We start from the raw sequence: 7,899 nt of genomic DNA on the forward strand, positions 1-7,899 counted from the left end.
GCTATATTGAAACTCCATATGTGTCAAGCAAATCAAAATGTTCAGGAATGAATAAGTCGAAATTAATTTTTTTAAACTTTCAGGTTGAAGAAGGTAAGGATGAAAAAGAGCTCCCCAAACTTAGTCTTATTTTGATCAAATAATTTATTTTAGTAGCATGCATATATAGAGTATACGGGAGCCAGAATATGGGAAAGTGATGATTTTGACCTTATCTATTAAGAATGGTATAAAATGGACCTGTTCATTTGTTCAACTTGCTATGGAGATTTCATTCTTCCTAGTAAAAATTTTCATTTGTGAGGAAGAGAAACTGCACTAGCAATCATTATTTATGAATATATTGCTATGATAAACACTTTTTTGAATTTGCTTGGGAATTATCTGTTTCTCTAGGGACTCTTATACAAGATCTATTTGTAAAACCATAGGCTCTGGAGGAAAAAGAGAAAGAAACAGAATGGAGTCTGATCTGTGCCTGGTTATTGATTTGCCAAATAAAAAGGGTGGGTTTGGACAAAAAAAAACCAACCCAACACCCCCCATCCCCCCAAAATCCCAACAAAAGAAGATATAAATGAAGGTGACAAATAGGCTCTGGTATATGTATCTTAAAAAAAAAAGTTATGTTTACAGAGTCTACAAGCTGAGACTTGGGTTGGTCAAAATGGAGACTTGGTGGAAAAGAAGACCAGAGAGGATTTCACTACCCTTTTTCTGGCTTAGGAGAAAACACTAGGAAAATACAGCTGGTTGCATATCAGTTACAAATTGTATTTTCTTTCTCCAGAGTGCAGATGTTATGAATAACCCTTTAGTGATTTCAAAAAAAGAGCTGGAAAGCTCATGGCTTTCTACCCTTTTGGAATAATATAATTTGGCTTGGGTTTTTGTTTTTGTTTTGAGTTCTTCCTTCTCCCCAAAAAAGAAACATTCTATGAATTTTCTGCGTCTGTGTCTAGAGAGAAGCATATATTCATGCCAAAACAATTCTTTCATTTGCAGGTTTGTCTTTCATGGTCTTTAAATTCACAGGAGTGGATTTACCTATTGATTGGATTCACACTTGTACAAAAGAGAGTAGTGGTGAAATCAGCCTCTGCATATAGAAAAATAAAATGAGAAGCAAAAAAAATTTGCTGGGAGGTCAGCAGATCCTCTGAATTATCCCCTAAAAGATCACATTTTGCTGATCATCTACTGTACTGCTTATCTTCCTACACATGTCAACATCCAGAAGCTCACAGTGAAGTCAGAATTTTCAGGTGCTCCTGGAGGATGAGTGGTAGCTCACTTCTCAGGGAAGGGGGAGAAAGCAACACTGAACTTTTTGTGCAGTTTTTTCTTCAATGGAGTATTGTAGTCTGTGTCTTTCTGTTTGCCCCTTTTTCATATTGGCACAACATTGGCATAGATTCCCATAATTTCCATGGCATTCCAGGATTTATTAAACTGAACATAAAGTGCCAAGTACTTTCCAATGTTAGGGTGCAAAGCATCTGGGGATAAAGATTCAGTCTTTATTGGAGATAGGTTCTGCCCAAAGACCAAAAAATAAGTTATTTTCTGTGTGCAATATTTATCTTCCCACTTTACAGAACACAGGTATCATTAGTAGAATATTTTGTCTCATAATTAGAATTGGAAGGCCTATGAATATTAGGAGATGCTTCAATCCCCACTTACTGTAAAATTATTTTAATTTCACCTATTGAAGATGTGGATTTTTATATAATATTTTTACTTTGCACTTTTCCAAATAGTGTTCTACATTATATAATTTCTACTTCATGTTAATTATCATAAACTGCTCCTTTTTTAATTGCCTCTTATGTATTCCTTTTTACTACTTAATGCTTCTCTTTACCTGCCCAATGAACCACAAGGGAATTTCAATGAAACTTTATTGTCTCGATGGCAGATGGCCACTTACCCATCAAATAAGCCCTTCTATAAGGCACAAAAGCTTTTATTGAAATGTTTCTAACATTTTTGCACTTTCAAACAAATTTTCTATATTTTTCATCCTTAGTCAGCTCTTTGCAAGATATTTTCAATGGTGACTCTCCTCTCTTTATGTGTATTGAATATGATCCGTGATTATGGGACCTTAGGCAACTGGTGACCTCTGATCCAATGATTAGTAACCTTTATCACTCATAATGAAGTAATAAGGTAGACACATACTTTGTTTAAATAGCACCAGTATCAGAGAGTTACAATGTATATTATGATATCTTTTTAGAAGCTTTTGGCCTCCAGCTTCTAAGGGAAGAAAAGGGCACATGGATGATCATAATAACCTGCTGCACAAACTCCAACTCAGCTGGCAGACCACAGGGTCAACATCTTCACAAATTCTCAGAAAGATATACCTTTATGCAACATGTCCTTGATGTCTGCCAAAGCCAAAATACCATGACACAAGGAGCTGCTTGTACAATTTGTGTTTTTCCAGAGAAAGCCACCAAGAGCAGCCCTTTGTAAGATGTTTGCTGTTTGTGCCACAATGCACAACCAGCAAACAACAGAACAGTGGTCTACTGAGGATTTGGGAATCATTTGGGAAAGAAACACAGCAAAAATATATATATGTGTTAGCAGAGGAGTACATGTCTGCTGGACTTCACTGTGCCCTGCTAAGAGAGTGTATGTGAAAACCAGAGAAAATAGGGTTGGAAGTAAGGAAAGGTGCAGTCAACATTCCGCTTCCACCATAAAACCAAAAGATTAAGGGAACAAAATGCAGAGGTGGAAAGAGAAACATGGACAAAACAGCCATGGAAATAGTGTAGCTGGAGAGAATAAAAATCTGTGAAAAGTCAGAAATTGATGGAAGAGAGAAACAGTGCATAGAAAATAATTTAAGAGGAAATTTAAAAAGTGTTATGATACTTGCTCCAGAGCACTCAATGCAGAAGAGCTGAAGAAGGTGAATGGTAAAGAATGATGACAAGGCTTCACTTCTCATGCCAGGCATTACACTATATGTATTATCATTTAATCACAGAAATCTGTAATGAAAACCAACAGCAATGTACATTGCAGCAGAATGTAGGAAGAAAATGCTCGAGAGCAACATAAATCATGGGCAGCAATGGAAGAGTTGGGGGCAGTTTGGGGCACGAGGATAAAAAGGTTGATTCTGAGTAGGGAGTTACAAAATGTTTTAAAGAACAAAATATTGAGACTGACATCATTGTGTAGGAGGAAATGGTTTGACTAAGTCTCAAAGCTAGGCAAGATCAGGAGGGGGAAAGGAACTGAAAGAAGGACAAGTTGGGGGTTGTTGGCATGAAATGAACATGAACTGGAGGAAAATAGGAGGAGTTATATGTGAGCAGGGACTGTAGAGATTGTCAACAGGGCAACTTAACCAAAGGCTAAATAGTGTGCCCCTTCTTTCTTCTAAAAAAAATTCTGCATCTTGAGATCACCCTGGTACCTGATTTTGAAAAACTAGCCCTACCATATAGGGTGTGGGCTGCTATTAACTACCATTTCCTAGTAACTTTTTCAAGGTTCCACTTGCTTCTAGGACAAAAAAAAAACCACCCTAAAAAACAAACCAACCAAACAACAACAAAAAAACTCCCAACCGAATCACCACAAAAATAAACAAACAAACCAAAAAAGAGAAAAGAAAATAAAGTAAACAGCACTGGGCACATCTTTCAGCCATGGTAGGCAAGGTACTGAGGGCTGGAGCCTCTGGCATCCATGTCCACTGTTCACAGGGAGTGCACAAACTCCCAAGACCGCTGCTCGTGTTGCGGGCGCCCAGGCATCCTCCACGCCGCCCTGCCACGGGCACACCCTCGGACAGACAATGAGCACCGGGTCCGCGTCCTGCCCCCCCCACCAGGCGACACCTCCCGGCAGCGCTCCCGCCCTGCTGACAGCCCCGGGCCCGCTGCCCCGACGTGGGGGTCCCGCTCCGGGCGCACCGCCGCGCTCCCCCGTCCTTCCCGAGCGCGGGGCCGGCTCGCGGGGATGCTAGGTGGGCACCAAAAAGTTAGGGACATCGGAGGCAGGAGACGCGGGGGCGGCAGGGCCGCTCCCCCCCGCTTTTGTTTAGCTCCAGGGAGCGGACCCTTGGCGGGGCTAGCGGGCTGATCGCCCCAGACCCCAGCATGAGCCTGTCCCACGGCCCCGCCGTCGCCACAGGGCCAGGGGGTGGGGAGGAGGAGGAGGACTGAGGCGGAAGGTGTCTCTTCAGCCTCACGCTCTCCCTCCAAGGTGAGTTGCAGGGCTGCTCCGCGCTCCTTTAGTCTCGGAGCACCCCGGCCCCCCTGGCCAAACTTGGGTCGGGGAGCCGGGCGCCCCGACGGCCGCCGGCGGAGCGGGGCCGGGCCGGGCGCGGGGCGGCCGCGCGTTCCGCCGGGGCCGCGCCGGGGCTGCCAGCGCCGTCCGTGCCGGCTGTGCCCGTGGGGGCTGCCGGAGGGCAGGTGGAGGGGCCGTGGGGGCCGGAGGTCCCCTCCTTCCCCTTGGGTTTCTTTGGGACGGATACGGTCGGCCCCATCTTTGCGCTTTACGCAACAGGTAGGGATGCCAGGAGCTGGCGGCGGCGGCACGGAGCCGCGGCCAGGAGGTTTCGGGGGGCTTTTTTTGTTACGTTCTCTGGAAAAGTGCGAAGGGGAAGGGGAGGAGAGCCAACAGTTATCCGAAATTCCCCTTCAGTTGTTTATTTATGTACTTCCCGTGTCCATGAAAAACGGGTTCGTTTCGCAACTCCGGAGTTTTATATTGTTTTCTATTTACTTTTCTCCCCTCCTTTTCTTTCTTTTAAAGTTATTTTTCTTTATGTCCTGCGTTTGCCCGTCTCATTCCGGCAGATCAAGCTGTCCGAAAGCAGATCCCCAGAGGCTTGTCCTCACTGACAGTCGGGGGAATCCAAACAAAGAGGTGCATCTACCGGAAATAATGATTTGAGAGATGGTTCTCTCCCTTTCCAACCCCCCACTCCCCCGCCTTGAATTAAATTGTTTTCTTTTTCTGGGAGGTTCAGTTCGAGGGAAGTTTTGCGCCGGAGCCGGGGTCGGGGCTGAGGAGGGATGGAGCAGACGGAAAGTTGCGGTGGTGGGAGGAGGCGGGGGGCGAGGGCAGTACGGGACCCCGGCGGCGCCCGGACCGCGGGGGGAGCAGGGGCGCGGGGGACCTGCCGCCGCTGCCGGCTCTTTGTCTGCTCGGGCAACTTGAACAAAAGGAGAAACTCGGATGAACTCTCCATCTCTTCCTCGCCTCTCCCGGGTTAACTCATCTTCGGCAACTTTATCGGAAGAGATTTGCTCAACTTTCTTCGAGCTCTCCTGCCACTTAAAAGCAAAGAGCCCCGCCGTAGACTTCTAAGGAAATCTGGTTTCACAGTTTAGAGAAAGGAGAAGGTACGTTTGGACTTGGGGTTTATTGTTCTTTCCCGGCTCCCTCGTCGCTCCCCCCTCCACCCTGCCATCCGCGCCCGGGTCTGGGAGCGCAACGGAGGCGTCTGCGGGCCAGCCTTTCCTTTGTACTTTTGGGAGCACATGCAGGTATTTTTGGGGAGGGTAAGGCAGTCATTCCGCCCGAAATCCCGTAATGCGGGCTGGGGGACATTAGTCAGGGCGGGGGAGGAAGGCGGGGGGGGGGGGGGGCACTTTGCCTCCTTCTAGTGCCTGCTTTATTTTAGAGATTTAATTTTTTTTTTTTTTTTTTTTTTTTTTTTTTTTTTTTTTTTGGTGGGGAGGGAAGTGGACTCGGAGGGCTTTCTGGATCGGGCTGTGTTTTTAAGAGTTGGGACAGAGAAAAGCCGAAGACGGGAAAACTTGATGGGATTGTGGGGAGTCCTGGCGGCCCTGGCCAGGGAGTGGGGGGCTGGTGGGGGCCGCGGGACTGGGCAGGGCAGGGCAGGGCAGAGCAGCAGGGGCAAGGTGGGCGCTCCGCCGTGCGCCAGCTTGGGTCGCGGGGCCCGAGACACCACAGAGGGTCACACGTTGCTCCTGTGGGACCATCCCAAGGAGCCAAGGTGCGCAGCAGTGCCGAGAGACAATTTTTGGAGAAGAGGGACGGACCAGAGGGAGGACTTTGTTCTTCCGACTGCATTGATCGTAGCAAAGGGGAGAGTGGGAAGGGTCAGCCCAGGCTGGCCCTTCCTCGGCTGGGCTTCAGTGCAATTCCCTTCGTCCCTTTGGAAACGCGATAGTTGCCTTGGGTTTTGTTCCATTCCTTTTGGTTCACGCTTTCTAGAGCAAGCATCGCAACTCCAGAAAACTTACTTGTAAACTCTTTGTACTTTTCTTAATTGTCTTGATCAATTTAGTACCTTATTATTTCCTCATCTTCTTTTTCTGTGAAATGTAATAACCATCAATTTTTATCTTTTTTTCATCGTAATCCTCTACTTTCTTGTGCTTTCTTGTCCCATTTTCCTAATTGTCCCCCTCTCTCCTTAGATCTACCCATTTCAGAATTTCTGAAGTCTACATCTTACTTTTTACTTTTTACTTTTTACTTTTTACTGTTATTCATTCTCTTCCTCCTTAATCTCTTCCCACCTACTCTTCTGCATTTATGCTTGCCTTTCTCATGAAAAACTCCTTTTGCCGGGATCTTTCCTTTCCTCCATGAGTAGAAACTTTTGTTTCTCCTGATGTGGAGCAAACATAAAGCTTCTTCTTGTTCTCTCCTAAACTTATTCTTCTGTGGGCTGCCCTACATACATGTTACCCAGTTATGCAGACAGAGCTAGCAGTAATTCGTGTTCACAAATGTTCACTTTCACCTTTCTTCTCATCTTTGTCTCTATGTACATGCATCTTCCAGTCTCTAAAAGCTTCTTCTAGTTCCTCTCCATTGTCCTTAGTGTGGAAGTTTCTTCTTTTCCCTTTCCCCCACTCCATCTTGGCAGACCCAATGTTGTTCTTCATGTCCTTGTTCCATCCTGTGCAGAGTACTCAGACTTTTCTCTCCATTCCTTATAGTTCCCTTCCCAACCTAAGTAAAATTTGCTTTTTGCACCCCTGAAGGTATTGCAGAGACAGACTACCGGAGAAGATTGATGTGAATTTGGCTACTTTGGCTTCTTCTGGGGCCAAATGCCATCAGTGGCACTCGTAGTTTAGGTCCCAACTGAAGTAGCACATCTGCTGTTGGAGGTGCTGTGGGGAGACACTCAACAGGGCTAAGGAGCCAGAGAAGATCACATATGTTTCCCTCAAAAGGGTTGATGAGTTTTATTTTTTCTACTTGGGTTTTTTTTAAATTGACTTACTCTCTTCATTAGTTTTTAAATACCTGCCAGGGCAGTTGGAGAGCCTTTTTATTATCTTTTTTCCCTGTCACTTCAGTGCTTTCTGGAAGGTAAGACTCTGCAATCTGTAGATATATGAAAGGCTTTTTCTTAAACCTTCTTCTATTACACTTCAGCCCCACAATGTTTTTAAAGCAACATGTCATCCCCAGGCTTTGAGTTTAGGATGTGTCTAAGTCTGTGAAGAAATTTGTGTTTGAAATTACTCAGAAGAACGTAACTTTATATTTGTATGTTAGTCCCCGAGTGGTGTGGCAGAGTTACTGTGCTGAACTAACAATTCTTCTTCAAATTTGAACAGGTCACAACATGATTGTTGGGAAAATGGGATGGCTGCCAGAACATCAGTCTGTGATGGGTGCCATATTGCATTACTCTTCGAATGGTGGAATAGAGCTTGGGATTCCTCTGGGCTGCTTGACATGATTCAAATTGGATCATACAGATGCCGAACATCTTAGTTGTTTGGATTCATAGTAATGGTTAATGGTCTCCCAGGGGAAGTGGAAAAGCCCCATGCTGAAACTTGTGGATATTGTCGAACATGCTGCTGAGACCTATTTGGATTATATTGCCATGTGACACCAAGGTTCTGCAGCTGATGAGAGGTATGC

At 45.4% G+C, this 7,899-nt stretch overlaps 1 protein-coding gene across 41 annotated transcripts in view; it reads left to right on the top strand.

Annotated features, from left to right (window-relative positions):
* Nucleotides 1–2,508: 2,508 nt before the first annotated feature.
* Nucleotides 2,509–7,899, top strand: part of LOC110483451 (uncharacterized) — a 425,837-nt gene continuing 420,446 nt past the window's right edge. For 31 of the 41 annotated variants that reach the window (XR_014953366.1, XR_014953365.1, XR_014953353.1 and 28 more), the window contains exons 1-2: nucleotides 4,552–5,384; nucleotides 7,587–7,893. The gene's annotated coding sequence lies outside the window, so the exon portion shown is untranslated. The other 10 variants (XM_085573589.1, XM_085573585.1, XM_085573587.1 and 7 more) reach the window with 10 other exon arrangements.

Source organism: Lonchura striata, chromosome 2 (assembly GCF_050655825.1).
Source record: "Lonchura striata isolate lonStrDom1 chromosome 2, ASM5065582v1, whole genome shotgun sequence".
In the NCBI taxonomy this organism is placed as follows: domain Eukaryota; kingdom Metazoa; phylum Chordata; class Aves; order Passeriformes; family Estrildidae; genus Lonchura; species Lonchura striata.